Source organism: Accipiter gentilis, chromosome 31 (assembly GCF_929443795.1).
Source record: "Accipiter gentilis chromosome 31, bAccGen1.1, whole genome shotgun sequence".
Taxonomy (NCBI): Eukaryota; Metazoa; Chordata; class Aves; order Accipitriformes; family Accipitridae; genus Astur; species Astur gentilis.
This window is the reverse complement of record NC_064910.1, coordinates 15,575,422-15,593,079: the sequence shown is the minus strand read 5'-3', so window position 1 is coordinate 15,593,079 and position 17,658 is coordinate 15,575,422. Positions and strand designations below refer to the sequence as shown.

The 17,658-nt window shown below is 38.8% G+C and overlaps 1 protein-coding gene across 1 annotated transcript in view; it reads right to left on the bottom strand.

The window, feature by feature from the left end:
- Positions 1-6,025: 6,025 nt before the first annotated feature.
- The window catches only part of STS (steroid sulfatase), a 300,091-nt gene continuing 288,458 nt past the window's right edge, over positions 6,026-17,658 (bottom strand). Inside the window, exon 11 of the transcript XR_007510235.1 lies at positions 6,026-6,036. The gene's annotated coding sequence lies outside the window, so the exon portion shown is untranslated. The remainder of the gene's footprint in view (positions 6,037-17,658) is intronic.

Genomic DNA, 17,658 nt, shown 5'->3' with positions numbered 1-17,658 from the left:
CAAGGTCAGTGGTCTCCATTTAAACAGTCAAACTGAATGATCTTGAACAAAAAAATTGATTTTCTGTTCTCTGCTTGGTGAATGCCAATGGCTTTCTGACTGGGGGAAAAAAATCTGAGTGATTTTACAGCTGGAAAAGTATTCCAGTCAAAATTGAAACATTGGCATGTCTTTTCAAGGCAAAGGAGAGTTTGCAACAGCACATTAATTAATTGGCTTTTTAAAGTTAGTAGTTGTAAAAGTTGTCTGTCAGAAGTGTGGGACAAACAACCTTGATTTCAATTTGATTCATTTTAGCTCTTACCTCACTTGTGGTCATTAAATAGCCTTTTTGTCATGTTTCAGTTTTACAAGAATGAAATTGCACATTTTATTGAGGGGATTAGAATTTGGCAGGAAACTGGAGCTTAGTTTCCACTTTTTTATAGTATATATAGTTCAATAAATGATCAGTGCTGTATTTTTTTCCCCAAGTCTTTCTTAGCCCTTGTTTGTCTTATATTCACTTTTTTGATTCTTTTCTCAGCATGCCACAGCTGGAAAGATATTGTACCTTCTTAAGCTCTGTGTTTAGCTTCACAAATAGATACTATGCAGATACCAAAAACACTAGACATAACTGCATCTGTTAATGATTTTTTTACAGAAAAAAGTACATAGCTGTCAATCACTATATTTTTTTCCAGGTAGTACCAAACTGCAGTATGTTCAATGCTCCATTTACCTTGCTACTATGTAGTAAATATTTGCTTTACAAGCAAACAAAGCCACTTTTAAATTTGGAAAAAAAAAGAAAAAGAAAGAGACACCAGAGGCGAAGCAAAGTTTCTTAACCACTACTGTCCTATAAAAATCTAATAAGACAACTCTATATAGTAGAATTTGACTGCTTCAATTTAGAAGTTAAGGGTAATTGCTTTTTGTCATTGACTTCAATGGAATAAAGATGCTACCCCAATTGGGATAGTTACTTGCTGTTTAAAGGTAACTTTTTTAGATTTACAAGCTCACTCTTAAAAAAACCTTTTTCCACTTGAAAAATCTAATAATTAATCATTGCTAAGATTATAATTTCAGCTCTGTATTAACTCATGTATTTGCCATTTTTAGTTCCCCTTTCTAGTTATGTGAAAAGTTTTGGATATTGAAGTATCAACGTTTTCATTAATTTTATGTAAGGGAGATATATATGAATATGTAAGTTTAGATATGTACAAATGACACATTTTAGACCATGACTTTTATTGTGAAAAAATTATTTGCAGGGGAATGTTTCACACAAAAAAGACAGCAGGGCTTTTTAGCGGTGAAATACTTCTGTTATCACTAGAACCTGTGTACCAAACTCCTTTTCTTGAAACCTCCCTAAAAACATGGTGTCATTAAGTGTAAATTTACTTTGACTGTACTACCTGCATCTTCAGAGAAAGCCTTCATAATATTAGTCATTATTCTGCTGGCAGAGTGTAGTATTTAATAACGTTCCACATCTGAGACTGCTAAATGCTTTCTAAAATCTTATTATGCTTAAAATGAATGTACTATTTAATGCTGTCCTTAGTGATCATTTTTTAGGGTAGAGTGTGGGTCATTACATGGCCATCAAAACTACATATTCAGTCTTTCCTTCATCTGTCTTTATCTGGACAGCTTTTTTTATTCCACATTCCCTTTAAAATTTTACGTTTCCCTGAAAGGATTACAATACTCTGCTACTTTTTGTAATTGTTAACATAATTTTTCTTTGGTACTTTTCCCCCCATGTTGTTTTGAAGGGTGTTACCTTTGTGCATTTTTTTACCAACACGAGACACCTTTCCTTCCATGGCCACAAAGCCTGGGTACAACGAGGGTGCAGGGAGTGCTCAGAAAAGGCCTAAGTCTCCAGCTGAGAAGGAGCCTCAGCATGCAGAGAGAGCCTTAAGATATTCCATTGCCAGGCAAATGGCTTAGAAAAGCAGGAAACTTAAATGGTCTTATAATAGTCTATAATAATAACAACATCTTTTCTAATGAACTGATTGCATAGACATAGCTCTTGTGGTGGATGAATGTTTAAATGACAGAGAAGTAGTTGTTTACTGAATCATACTGAAGATATTTTAATTGATTTGGAAATGCACTTGTATACAGTTAAGTATTAAGAACAATCATTGTTCAATTTCTCTTTAACAGGACCATATATTTATCAAAAAAACCCAAAAGGAGATTATATATATTTCTTTTTGTCTTAAATAATGGACAGGCGATTAAAAAGAGAAAAAAACCCAACAGCCTCCAGTATATTTAGAAGATAGTTATTAATTCTTTAATCACATGCCCTGATAACATTTTTATTAATAACATTAAGTCATGAATATTGGTAATCAGATTCTTTTACAATGTTGTTTCAGGTCAGAGTTAGGGATGTGTGGATGCCTTTCCATACAACAGAACATTTTCACTTCAGTCTTAAATACTTATGTCCAGAACTGATTAATGCTAATTTTGAGACAGCCACAGAATTCCTGTATTATTTAGCCTTTACAGATCATTTAAATGGCATTCTATATCAATATGTTAATTGTATATGAAAAATAATGAACTTGATTCAAAGCTGGGGAATATAATCATTGCCAAATTCTGCACTCAGTCAAAAAGACATAATCCCGTATTTAGATACATAATTACTTCTATATTCTCCACATTTCCACCAGAGTTTTGTCAAATGCAAACCTGCAAACTCAAAAGTACTGATGGCCTTTGAAGAATTTCATTCCGGTCATACCTGCATCCAAAGGATTCAAACATCTGAATGTATCCAGGTTCACTTGTATAAACCAAGTAAGTACAAAAAATGAGGAAGTTGCGAAATTTTATTTCATTTCATGTTTCCTTCTGTTGCAAAGTGCAATGTGCAGGGCCCAGTCTAGCACCATAAGCTAAACAGGTACCATTTACAAACCTTGAATTTAGGGAATAAAATGAAAAATTAAAACAAGGATAAATCTCCACAAATTCTTAACAAAAAATTACTTGCACTCTGGGAAAGGAAGAAACAGGAAAAAAACCCTTGATTTATACAAAATTTGATAAAGCTTTAGTGTCTTCTAGAGATCAGGAAACACAACTACCTAGGGTGAACCAAATGACCTAAAGATTTATTTCTTGAAATTCTTCTATTCTGTTTCAATTATTTTTGCACCCCTCAAAGGTAACAAGGAATTTTCTATTGGTTCAGCACAAGGAGCTTACATGGACATGCTTACTGGTGGAAAAACTCACTGTAGACTTCACAAAAATAGAGAAAACATACTCTAATTGAAAAAGGGGAGTGTAAGAAGTTGCTTGGCTTCATTGTTAAATATGGTTTCTTAGAAAATTACTTTGAAAAGGCTATGAGGATTTATGGCACATGGCCCAGGTAATACAGGAAGAGGTAAAGGAAACTTTATAAGGAACACACCAAAGAACTGGGAAAGAAATGGACCAAACTATCACAGAATATCTTGCAAAAAAATCTAATTTTAATAATCCCCTGACGGATCACCAAACACCAGACATTATTGTGTCTATTTATTCTAAAATAGATTAGTAAAAGTTCATTCTATGTCATTGATCAAAGCTTGTGGATCACCATCTCTTTTTTGCATACATATTTCTGTTTGTCCAAATGGACTTTTCCCAAAGCTTTGACTTACTGGTAAGTGTAATAGCACTCACAATATCAGCTGCAGAATTTTGTTTATTAACTTTTTCCCTGTGAAAGCCTGAAAGTTTTTCTGACACTTGAAGATTGATTTAATTTTCTTAATTATGAGACTAATTTTAATTTCTCTTGCGTACCCCAGGGGGTGACTATGAATGCAAGAACCACCTAATGTTTTCACCATCTTCTAACATGGTCAGGATAGGAGTATCATTAGTGGTTGCACATGTATTGGTGAGCTGCATGAGCCAAGTTGTCTGTCTTACTCCTCCTGGTCTGATAGTTTCACTACTATGGACCCCTGAGCATTAGAAATGTATACTGCGGGAGGTTAAGTTGCAGTATCAGCTTTACCAGCAGGTACAACACAAAAATGTGAAACAGATGAAATGGCTGTAATGTTTGTGAAATTATTACAAATATATCTAAAATATTTTTCCACTGAAGTGAATTTAAAAGTATGAAACAAATTTAGTGCCAAGATATTAGCTGCCACAAATGTGCAGAATACCAGGATCCAAAATTAGTTAGTAAATAGCGAATACTCAGTGGTGTGTATGTAAGAAAAATTTATTGTAAATTACTGGAGAAAGAAGAAATAGCTTGTTTTTCCAAAACATGGAATTATAGTATAGCTGAATTGACATGAAATCAAATGATAATGACCTGATATAATCTAGTTCTAAAATTCTATTTACCGATGCTGCAGTTAATGTCTGTGGACCTGTCTGGCCTTAACACCTAAGGCAATGGCTTTTCTATTGACCTCCAGTGGAGCTATTTGTGAATGATATTCGTCTGCTTGTTTTATGCCCTTGAAATCTGCAATCTCTACTGGGTAGGCATGATTTAAGATTGATTTTTGTATGACTTAGAAAGCCAGCGTGATAGATGAGGGCAAGATGGAATGCACCCCTAAGTGACCCATCCAACTTGTGAAACTCTTAAACTCTGAAGTGCCTTTTTCCCACAAAAGATGCCTGTTGGCCTTGGAATATTTTTTCTCTCTTTAAACTGATTTCTTCTAACTTAAAAAAAAAAAAAAAAAAAAAGCATATAGCATTTTGCAGATGAAACTGCCATCTAAATGAAGAAATACTGTAGAGCAAAAATGCAATCATCTGGGAGGTAGTTCTTTATCAGAAGCTGAAGCTAGATCAAGGTAATGCAACTTCCTTGAGATCTGAATATTTTCTGAACTTGCAAATTGCACCAGGAAGGATTTATTTCACAGGTTTTTGACTATACATGATTAATTAGAAAATAATGCTGGTTTTAGGAGAAATACTTGGAGTTCCCTAAATCATGGGCATTAAGTTCTTAAACAAAGGATGTGGCAGTAGCTGATTCTTGAATTCTAACAGCCTTAAGAAGAAAAAAAAGGTGCCTCTTGCTGTATACAGGCCTTGCTTTTTTCTAGTTATATTTTTAGTAGAATCTAGTCAGTGCTTACGTGGACTCTGCGCAGGAGGCAATCTCATTAATTTCTAGTGTAGTAACACTATAGTGGCAAGAAATGTATTCACAAGCCTCTGATGTGTATGAGGTTATCATAAATATTTGTACAGCTAACTTAGGCAAATATAATACCTTTACTTTGTGCATCACTTCAGTTTGAGCTGAGAAACATTTTCCAAGGTGAAAAATATTGTGTAAATTTACAAAATCTGTGAAAAGATACATGACATTTTTATAATCAAGTCATTGTAAAATGTGTTTCCTTTGTGTTTTGCTTAGCATCACGATGTGATCCTGCAATATGATTTTTTAAATTATCATTAATTTTTGTATAGCCAAAATATTTTTTTAAAATATCACTAAAAAGTACGAGGAGGAAAAATAAAACGAGAATTCAAGTGAAATCCTGTAAGATTAGATGTATATAAATATTTCATTATACTTTTAAGGAGTTTTTAATTAGAAAGCTCTAGAATACTTTGTAAAACAAGATTTATAATGTAGGAGCATGAACGTCTTTGTATGTGTTTCTCTGTGTATCAATAAAATCAACAGTCTAGTAGGAACTGAATTTCAGTAATTTATTTTGGCTTGTTTTTTATGGAATTTGATACTACCTTTCACTCTCCTTTTATAAGTATCTGATAGTTAGAGGCTTCATTATCAAAACATCTGAAAATTTGTTTATCTTTGTGAGAATGTGAAATATTAATCTGTTTTAACAGATGGGCAGTTGAGGCAGAAGGAGGACTAATGGGTTCACTCAGCAGTAATCTCACAACTGAAACCTCCTTCAACTGGTAAAAATTACCATAGGTCCAATTAAGTCAGTGGAACTTCTTCTCAGAACTGCAAGCTAGTGCAAGTGCTACAATCATGCTGTTCTTTAGCTGCTACTCTTAGCCTAGAAGTTCCTGTTTAGAGTCCCTTCTGTGAAGATTGTGAAGATGATGGAACAAATAGGCTTGGAAACCGTTTCCAGGCAAATAATGGACATGAAGGTGATAAGGAATAGTTCACATGGCTTAACAAAAGGGAAGCCATGCTTGAACAGACTGATAATCTACAATGAAATGTCTGTCTTGGTAGACGAGGGGACAGCAGTGGATATTGTCTACCTAGACGTCAGTAAGGCTTTCAACACTGTCTCCCCTAAGTTCCTTGTGAAGAAGCTGATGAGATATGGGCTGAATGAGCACACAGCGTGGTGGACTGAAAACTGACTGAATGGCTAGGCCCAGAGGGTGGTGATCAGGTACACAAAGTCTTGTTGGTAGCTGAACTAGCATTGTACCCCAGGGATCAATGCTGGGTCCAATACTGTTCATTAATGGTCTGAATGATGGGGTAGAGTTGTACCTTCAGTAAGTCTCCCTTGCAGGTGACACCAAACTGGGAGGAGTGGGACATGCCAGAGGGGGATTGAACAGCCATCCAGAAGGACCTCAACAGGCTGGAGAAAGTGTCTGACAGGAACCTCGTGGAGTCCAACAAAGAGACATGCAGTGTCCTACACCTGGGAAAGAACAACTCCAGGCACCAGAACAGGCTGGGGGCCAACCAGCTGGAAAGCAGCTTTGCAGAAGAGGATCTGGGGGTCCTTGTGGACAACAAGTTGAATGTGAGCCAGTGGCAAAGGCCAACAGTATCCTTGGCTGCGTTAGGAGATGTGTTGGCAGCAGAACAAGGGAAGTGATTCTTCCCCTCTGCTCAGCACTGGTGAGGCCACTACTAAGTACCTAGAATACTGTGTCCGGTTCTGGGCTCCACAGTACAAGAGACATGGAGCTACTGGAGGGATTCCAGCAAAGGATCACTAAACTGATTAAGGGACTGGAGCATCTCTCCTATGAGGAAAGGCTGAGAGAGCTGGGACTGCTCAGCCTGGAGAAAAGAAGGCTCAGAGGGATCTCATCAATGTGTACAAATACCTGAAGAGAGGGTGCAAAGAAAACAGGGCCAGGCTTTTTTTCAGTGGTGCCCAGTGACAGGACCAGAGGTGATGGGTGCAAACAAACACAGGATGTTCTATCTGAGCACAAGGAAACACTTTTCTACGATGAGAGTGACTGAGCACTGGCAGTTTTCCCTGAGAGGTGGCGGAGTCTCCATCCCCAGAGATATTCAAAAGCCATCTGGACATGGTCCTGGGCAATGGCATCTAGGTGGCTCTGATTGATCAGGGGGTTGGATGAGATGAGCTCTGGAGGTTCCTTCCAACCTCAACCATTCCGTGAAGGAATCTGAGCTATTTTAGGTGGCTGTCAGATGATATAGAACTTACTGCGGACACATGCTCTTCTGGAATGAACAACTGCATACCACACAGCATTGAAAATATCACTAGCTGTCTATGTTTCTGTAGCTGATTTTTGCCCTTAACAGCAGGTTAACTTAATTGTTCTCTGGCGACTATAAATTTTCTGTAGTGATTGGTCTAGACTTTTAGAATAAATTTATAGTGTAGCAAAGGTATTTTTCAATATCTGAAGACAATTATTTTTCAAAATAAAACTGCAAAATAATTTGCACTAAAAGGCTTTTTTCCTAGGATTTTTCAGGTTTTTTTTCCAATATATTTTACTGAAGAGATTATAAAATATGACAATGAAAAGTCATCGAAAAGATTTCATTCATTGATTAAATGACAATAACAACCAAAACAATCTTAATTTTTTCTCTTTAATATCTATTATTATTTATTATTTATATCTTTATTAATAACTAATATTTATTAAAGAAAGGAAAAAATTATGAGTTGTTATTAGGGACCCTTAAGTTTCAGTAGGGATGCAAGAATAATAGTTCAAGACCAAAAATACAAATGGCAATATTCATTTCCATATGCTGTACTGTGTTACAGTCTGTGAAGTAAGCAAAAAATCAAATACAGTAGGTTTAGCACAGTAGATTTTCAAAGTGTTAAGAACTACTTTCCTTAACAGAATTACAAGACAGATTAACTGGATATAACATTGAAACATAGAAAACTGTGTGGTAACTAGAAACACCAAATTGATTTAATAACATATTTTTTTAAGCTATTTACAAGGGGTTTATCTAGAATAGAAAGACAAATAATGTTATCCAACACTTGAACCAAGAAGCATAATTTGGATATTCAATCTACTCGTAATATAGATTAAAAAAATGACAAATGGATTCTTAACTCATGTGAACAATTGAAAATAAAGGGGTTAAAAACCTGCTTAGTTTTAATGAAAAAAGGTTTGATGCTGTCAGTTGATTGCTGTCATTGTTAAAGAAAATGAACATAGAATGTGAGGGATAAACCTAGTGTGTCTGTGTGCATCACAGTATATACTCCATATATATGGAGTTCATAAAAAATAAAAAATCGTTATAGATTTTGAAATGTCGTCTTTACATGCAAATGCTTAGGATACCATCACTGAGATCCTAGTATTTTTCTTTGCAAAATAAAGGTTAAAATGGTTAATGAAAAAGCTTTGTACAGTCATCCCATAAACTGTGTAGGGGTTGATCCGTTGCATATATCAGATAACGGAGTTGTGTCTCTTTAATTATTATCTATGCAAGGGAAAATTGTCATCATAAGAATAATGCGTGCAGGCAGTTATAACTGATACATTCAACTCCATCTAACTCCTAATAAGTTTGTATTTTTTTTCCCAAAAATCAGATATTAGGCTTTTGCCTAGGAAGCGAGAAGCCTTTACCTTTATTAGTAATTGATTGAAGACTAACTGATACTTGGTGAAATAAGAAGTCAGTAGGGCTTTTCAGCTGAAGTGCAAAGCACTTTATGTAAGCTTAGAAGGGGTTAGAAGCTTATATGTCATTCTGAGATACAAGAAATGCTTGACGTGGTCTGGCTTTCTAATATAGCTTTTTATGTTTGAAAGATAGACAATAAGAGCAATAACTTTAAAGCTAATGGTGTTTGTAGAGTTTCTTTATGTCTGCTGTGACTAGATGATATAACTACACTCCCAAAGGAAACAAAATGAATCAAAATAACTCTAAACTCAGCTATATGGTATTGCTATGGATATTTTATTTAAATACAAATTAATCTTTTTAGACATTAAAACATCTAAACCAATCAATCAAATATTATCTTTGCTTATATAAAATATCTTCCTGCCATCACTGATGAGGAGGACAGTGCAGGAAAAATACGCATAATGCAACATCTTTTTTATCTGCTTCTTCATTACTTGAGTGTGGCTTTAAAAATATAACTGAGAGGAGAACATAGCCCAGGTTGGTTTGTTTTTGTGTAATAATCCAAATAAGAAATGCATATACTCTCTCATTATGCCATTCTGAAGCAACCATAAATTGAGTAATTGTCATGGTTTAGGCCCAGCTGGTAACAAAGCACCACGCAGCTGCTCGCTCACTCCTCCCACCCCAGCCCCAGTGGGATGAGGACAAAATATAAAGAAATGCTCATGGGTCAAGACAAGGACAGGGAGGGATCACTCACCACATATGAGCACGGGCAAAAAGACAAGCTCAACTTGGGGAAGAAACAAAATCCATTTAACTTACTACCAATCAGATCAAAACAAGGATACTGAGAAGTAAAACCAACCTCAGAACACCTTTGGGGAATTTGGGGTGGCGTCGGTTCCTCACCCCTTGTCTCTGCCGCTCCTTCCTCCTCAGGGGAGGAGGACTCCGCACTCGGGCCCTACTCCTCCGTGGGGTGTCTCCCATGGGCTGCAGTCCTTCAGTCCCAGCCTGCTCCAGCGCAGGCTTCCTCATGGAGCGGCGGCCATCTTGGGGGCCTCCGCTCCCCTCCATGGCTGGGGGGGACAGCCTGCCGCCTCACCGCGGGCTGCGGGGGCATCCCCTCCTGCCTTCCTCCCTGACCTCGGTACCCACAGAGGGGTTCCTCTCCCGTTCCAATCCCCCACTCCCTGCAGGTTTCCCCTCTGAAATCTGCTCTCCCACCGGTGTTTCCACTGTCCCTGAGGGGCTCGGCCTGGGCCAGAGGCGGGTCCGGCTTGGAGCCGGGGCAGCTTCCAGCAGCTTCTCACAGGAGCCGGCCCTGCGGACCCTCACCCATACCAAAAAACCTGCTGCCACACAAACCCATAACAATAATATATCTTATCTTGAATAAAATGAAAAGTAAGAATGTTTGAGAGAGAGGGAGCAGAACAGGTGAAAGACATGTACAAAGTTTACTGCAGAAATTACCCATGTCTTCTCTTCACAGAAGAGAAGCTGTACATAGGTGTAGATGTACAGCTAAAAGAGACAGAACAAGGTACTAAAAATAATTTGGATGAAACAATGTTCCAATGCATATGTACTGAGATTGTATTCCAGTGTGATTGACTGAGCTGGTCTCTGCAATTACTCTTTCTTTGGAGGGTGGGTAACACAGGCTTTGGAGACTTCTGTGTGTACACAAAGAGACTCTTACAAAGACCTTTTGCATGAAGAATATCAGGGGATTTTATGCTTGGTAGTATTGTTTTGTTCTTGTCACAGGTCACAGAGTAAAGCACAGAATATTTTATTTTCCTAATTACCTCAGTGTTGGACTGTTTTCCATTATATGTGTATAGGGAGATTAGAAAATATGGATTAAAGACTACTCCTCTGTCTGAGAAGTGGACTGTAAGTGCATTTTAGTGTAGAAGAGGGGCTCTTTTTGATGAGAATTTGCCTTGCAGCCAGCCTGAAGTTGCACATCAGGGCATTACCTCGGGTGCCCCACTCGCAGTGGGGATGCAAGATCCCTCAGCATTTAGCTGTCTATGAATCAATTATGAACACCCAACAACTGGTGTGAGCTAAGACAGAATGTGGATATGCAGACCTAGAACCCGAAGGGACTGCAGCAAATCAAAATTTTTCTTTCTTTTTTTTTTTTTTTTTTTTTGGCTTATACATCAGTTGCACCTTATGGGAAAGTGTTTGTACAGCAAGTTTCATGACAGAGGAGAAAGAAACTTAGAGGAAATAGAGTTAACCAGCTAGAAGACTTAAATTTATCTGATTCTTGAAGGCTTCAGAAGACAGAAAAAAAGTATCGTTGTGCTAATCTTTAATCATGGGAAAACCAAATGTACTTTGTTGATGGCAATTCAGTTAAAAAAAAAAAAAAAAAAGAGCCTTACTAAAAGTCAGAACTTTTTTTTTCTCTTTTTCTTAGACAATGTTAACCATGACTGTTTTCACTCCAGAGGTTCCTGAACAAGAACAAGTTCTATTAAGATCCATGAAAAATGGAGCTGTGAGGCTCCTTCCTCCCCATCCCCTATGTAAATTCTCAGCTGTCTAGATGCAAAGTCTGTATGGTCAGCTCTTAGGTGCCTGCAAAATCACATAGGCACAAGCCCAGAACTACCTCTGGCTGGAAGAACTGTTGCACCCTTCATTTTCTCCTCTCCTTTTGATAAGCATACATAAAATCAACTTGTCGAAGAGGGTTTAGCAGAACACAGTGCCTACAATCCTCTGTCTGGACTCCCAGCTGGAGGATAGAAGAGGTTAGAGCTTTTGTTCTCAGAAGTAAGCAGTCTCAGAAGTTGAGTCTGGCTAGGACCATCACCATAACTGTCAGGCTTTCTGTAGATTTTTACTTCTTTTTTTTTTTTTTTTTTTTTTTTTTTTTAATACTTTTTCTGTTCTTCTCTATGACCAAGTCTTTCTTCTGTATTCTACATGAAGTCATCTGAATAAAATGCATAAGAGGTACCAGGAGCAAAATGTAGGATTCACTGTAATCATTGACCTTAAACTAACTCTTCCTCTCTTTCCTTGCAGAACAAGAGGGGCATATGTACCCATAGCTTGTTGAATAGGATCTCTTCTGGGAGATGGAAGAAGTCAGTTCAAAACCCACAAAGCCAAGGAGTGAACTGATTCCAAATCTCATGCTTTTAAAGTGATTTCTCTGAGTTCTTATATATTAGCATACAGCAAACTACCAGTGTAGTACTAAAAGGAAAGGAAAATGTGACCTGGTTTGCATTTCTAAAAGGAATAATTCAAGTCCCAGAGATAGGATTCTGGGCTGTGACTCAATCACATCAATTCCCAGTTCTGAACTCTCTGCTCCTCACTTCATTTTTTAAAAAATGTTATTATGCACCTAAATAAACTCCCCCTCCATTTATTTTTATCATTCTAAGACTTTGGTGGAACTGTTAATGTATAATATTAATGTTTAATATCTCACTTTGAAAATTAACTAAAGTTATCAGTAAGACTAAAAAGTAGCTGAATAATATATAAAAAAACAAACAATAACAAAAAAACCCCAATGATTCAGATTGGAAGCAACACAAAGAATCCAAAATCAGATTTCAATCCAATTTTACTTTTCATCCTGGACACGTAAAAGGAACTAAATAAATACTTTAATATAGCAGCTGTTACTAATTTGAAATAAATTGTAAATACCAATAGAACATTGCAGGTATATAAAGTGTGTATGGAAGCAAAACATCATAGAACCATAGAAGATAATGCTGCAGTGTACTTTAAAAAAAACACATGGAAGCTATTCCACTGTTCCAAAGTACATGATTGTTAAAATATCCCAACAAACTACTGGAGAAAGCTGAAAGCATAACATCTATGAAATGGCAAATAACTATAGCTAAGGTAGAAAAGATGCAACTGACATGTTGAAATAATGCAAGAAAAATGTAGAGGCATCAGGAGAGACATGTATGTAGTGAAAATAATTGGAAGGGTTTGCTTTTTTCATATCTGTGATTTATGGAAGAACAGCCCTAATGATTTTGATCATGCAAGGCTGAAGTTGCAATGTGAGGCATCATAAGAATTTTGATAACCTAAACTTCTTATTTCTTCACTGGCAGGGATCGGGGTACATGTCACTTTTTTTTCCCCGTTATTTCCTTGAGTTTGTAGCATGGCTCATGCCCATAAGCACATTAACTACATTTTTTAAAAGATGAAAAGAACCACGATGTTTCTGAATGCATTTAATTCTGTCAGTAGCTGACACAGTTCTTCACTATTTTCTGTGTCACGTATGTCTTATATTACAGAGTGCTTCGCTTTCATTTTACACCTCTGAGAGCCTTTGTCACCTAATCGCAGGTATGGCAAGAGTGTGAGGAAAGCATTCCCAATTTAACTGCTCAGACTGATTGCATTGCAGATCTTATTGACAACTTATATCAAGTCACTACTTAGTGCTTTGCAGCTGTTTCCTCTACTAAATGGTGAAATTATAGCTGTTAAGGTTCATCAGGACTGTTTGGAAATGCACATACATTCCTGTGGAGTGTGGACCATGTGTTATGGATTTACTGGAAGAGAATGGTGACTTAGGTATGGTTCGCTGTATATCCATAAGCACAGAGGAGTTGGAACAGGCTGATGTAATCAAAGATGACCGTGCAAAATATTATGTTCTATTCAATGTGGAAACTGCAATTCTGGAAACTGGTTTAACTTACAGAACACCAAGGACTGCTGTAATATACAATTGCTCAGAACAGTATCAGCGGCCAATGCTGGAAGCAGAGCTTGGCAGGATTGTAGTGTGCTCCCTGAGCTGCAAGATGACTGCAAAGGGGGATAAGACAAACAGAAATTGGTAAACATTTTCCTGTGAAACACAACTGTGAAATCTAGGAGTCATTTGTGTAGAAAACTGGTATATGTTTAAATCCATAGTTGCTTTGAGAAGAATTTACAATGCAAATTATATTTATTTCTTTATCATTCAGGGTGAGTCAGTTGCACTGGTTAGGTAGAAACAAAAAATTGGGCATGGTATTTCACAATAAAGCATTAAGGGGCACTTCAGTTGCTCCAGAAGTTTTGGGACAGACTGTTGGCAGATCTGTGTGTGAGACACTATTGATCTAACCTGAGATAGCATTTTCTATGATGTTATGCTGTTTTGTACGAATGCCTTTAACAATAGCTTTTCATTATCTAGTTCAGTGTATCTGCACAGTATGGTGAATCTGCTGTGATTTCTGCAGGGTTTCTGCATTTGTTCTTCACAAACAGATCTGGAGGGAAGCTCAAGAAGACTCATTTAGCAAGGGTCATCTTGAACTTGGCCCTCATGGAGCTTTCATTTGTCCTACTGCCTTTTCCTCCTTTTTGTGCTTGAATGACCAAGAGCTCCTTCTGCACCTGGAGACACAAGGGAGGTGACAGGGACAGAGATGGGACAAAGGAATGCCTCTATCCTGGAGATGGGCTGGAGGATAGAGAGGAAAGTGTGGAGGAAGGTGTCAGAGAGGACAGAGGAAGAGGAAAGGAAGGAAGTTGGAAAGAACAGATAAAACTAGAAACTACACATTTTCTACACCTACAATTCTGCCTGGGTTTCTGCTGGCTGCTGATCTGAAAAGCAATCCAGTTCATCTTAGGCAATGCCAGTTTCATTCTGTGTATTGAACCATGCTAAATTGGAAAAGATCAGAAGAGGTCAGTGAGTTCATCCCCAAGTCTCAAGCTAGAGATTAATATGCCCAAACTTTACATTGTTGTAATGGGCTAACCTTGGCTGGCTGCCAAGTGCCCACCGAGCCATTCTTTCAAACCTCCTCCTCAGCAGGACAGGGAGAGAAAATACAATGAAAAAGCATGTGGGTCGAGATAAGGACAGGGAGATCACTCACCAATTACCATCACAGGAAAAACACTTGACTTGGGGAAGACTAATTTATTTTATTGACAATTAAAAATGGAGTAGGATAGTGAGAAACAGAACAAAGCTAAAACCAGTTTCCCTCCACCTTCCCGGACTCAACTTCACTCCTTCATTCCCAACTTTCCTACCTCTAACCCTCAAAGCAGTGCATGAGGAATGGGGGTTGTGGTCAGTTCATAACACTTTGTCACTGCCTCTCCTTCCTCCTCATGCTCTTTCCCTGCTCCAGCGTGGGGTCTCTCCCCTGGGGGACAGTTCTTCAGGTGGTCCCCCAAGGGCCACAGGTCCTGCCAGGAGCCTGCTCCTGTGTGGGCTCCTCTCCACAGGCTGCAGCTTCCTTCAAGGCACATCTACCTGCTCTGGCATACGGTCCTTCATGGCTGCAGTGTGGATTGTCTGCTCCAGCACAGTCCTCCATGAGCTGCAGGGGGATGACCTATTTCACCATGGTCTTCTCCCTGGGCTGCAGGGGAATCCCTGCTCCAGTGCCTGGAGCACCTCCTCCCCCTCATTTTTCACTGACCCTGGTGTCTGCAGAGTTGTTTCTCTCACATTTTGTCACTCCTTTCTCAAAGTTCTATGCAGTGTTTTTTACCGTTTCTTAAATACGTTATCACAGAGGTGCCACCAGCATCACTGATGGGCTCAGCTTTGGCCAGCAGCGGGTCCATTTTGGAGCTGGTTGGAACTGGTTGTTTCCAAAACAGGGGCAGCTCCTAGTCTCTTCTCACAGAAGCCACCCCTGCAGCCTTGACGCTACCAAAACCTTGCCACGTAAACCCAATACAATTAGTCATTAGTGCACTGGCTAAGCCTAGTTCTCTTTCATTTCCAAGGAAAAGTTAAATGATTTGTGTAATGAACTAAACCAAAAAGAATGAAAGCAAGACTTCCTTTCCAATGACGGAAAGCTTGTTTTCAGAAATTAATTGTTTGTACCACTTCCAGACGTAACTCCTGCAAGCATCTTCTAGGGTAGTTTGTTTATGTAATTTCTCTCAAGTAGTTTTACAAGTCTTCAGTGGCAAAGTTTCAACACTTCCTTTCATGGCCACTCTTACAGTAAATGTCACAGTCAGGGAGCTTTTCATGATAAAAAGTCTTTATGAGCCAGGAACAAATAAACCATAATAAAGTGACTGCATATCTAATTATATGCCACTTAAACGATTCACAAATGACACACTTCTAATAAAGTTTTTATATTTTCAGATATTTAATTTACAAGCTTGTCACTTGCAGTTTAGTCTTTTTGTTCAGATAGGGTGAAAAATTGCTTAAGGCTCCTCTAATTGCCAATTCTTATTTATCAGTTCTAATTATGCATAATACTTGTATTAAAAATCACACACACACAGAGCAACCTGTGGTACAGAATTTAAGAAGGTGAGTATTGAGTGTAGAGGACTATGGCAGATTATATATGGTGAGTATTAATATCAAATGCTGAAAGATGCTTTCTTTAACAGAGAAGATTTCTTACTGCTGTACACTCACAGGCTGTCACTAAAATAAATGGTTCTGGGACAGTGCTACATTCTTTCTAGTTATATGGGATTAGAAGAAAGCTGATAATTAGAGAACTGTTAAATCATTTTATATCTGGGGACCTCACTACTCACACTTCTTGCTGAGTAAATAAAAGCCCAGAATATTGGAAAACTTCAAGTGGGCAAAGCTTGTGTGGAAGGCTGTCTGGATAAAAACCTTCTGCTGACAACTTTTTATGAGCATTTGGTTTACAGGTCGTCTTTGTGACAGTCCAGGTCACTTTTTTCATATGCTGTTATGGTTTTCTTAGATGTAAAATAGTGTTCCTGCTCACGCTTGGTATGCTCTGTTGATGTGCACTATTGGTGCCAGTGGCTAGGCTGCACCAGCAGCAGCCAGAGGTGGGAATGTTGCAGAAGGCGTATGAGGAGGGAGCAAAGAAGGAGATTGGCCAGCAGTGGTTTCCTATTACTACAAAGGTTTAGGGAAGTGATCTTGTTTACCACTGATTCTTCCCTGAAAGTCTGTAAAGGGTGACTGGAGAAAGTAAGCAGAGCAGGGTCTTTGTAGTGACAAGGATTTGAATGGAGACACCATGGCAATCACAGTGAAGTAAGAGGGGCAGTAAGGAGCTAGCTGATAGAATCATAGAATCGTTTAGGTTGGAAAAGACCTTCACGATCATCGAGTTCAACTGTCAACCCAGCACTGCCAAGTCCACCACGAAACCATGGCCCTAAGCGCCACACCTACAGCGTCTTTTAAATACCTCCAAGGATGCTGACTCAAGCACTTTCCTGGACAGCCTGTTCCAATGCTCGACAACCCTTTCAGTAAAGAAATTTTTCCTAATATCCAATCTAAACCTCCCCTGCTGCAACTTGAGGCCATTTCTTCTCATCCTTTCACTTGCTATTTGGGAAAAGAGTCCGACACCGATCTCGCTACAACCTCCTTTCAGGCAGTTGTAGAGAGCGATCAGGTCTCCCCTCAGCCTCCTTTTCTCCAGACGAAACAACCCCAGCTCCCTCAGCCGCTCCTCATCAGACTTGTGCTCCAGGCCCCTCACCAGCTCGGTTGCCCTTCTCTGGACACGCTCCAGCCCCTCCATGTCTTTCCTGCAGTGAGGGGCCCAAAACTGAACACAGACTCGAGGTGCGGCCTCACCAGTGCCCAGTACAGGGGGATGATCACCTCCCTGCTCCTGCTGGCCACAACATTTCTGATACAGGCCAGGATGCTGTTGGCCTTCCTGGCCACCTGGGCACACTGCTGGCTCGTATTCAGCTGCTGTCGACCAACACCCCCAGGTCCTTTTCCACCAGGCAGCTTTCCAGCCACTCTTCCCCAAGCCTGTAGCGTTGTT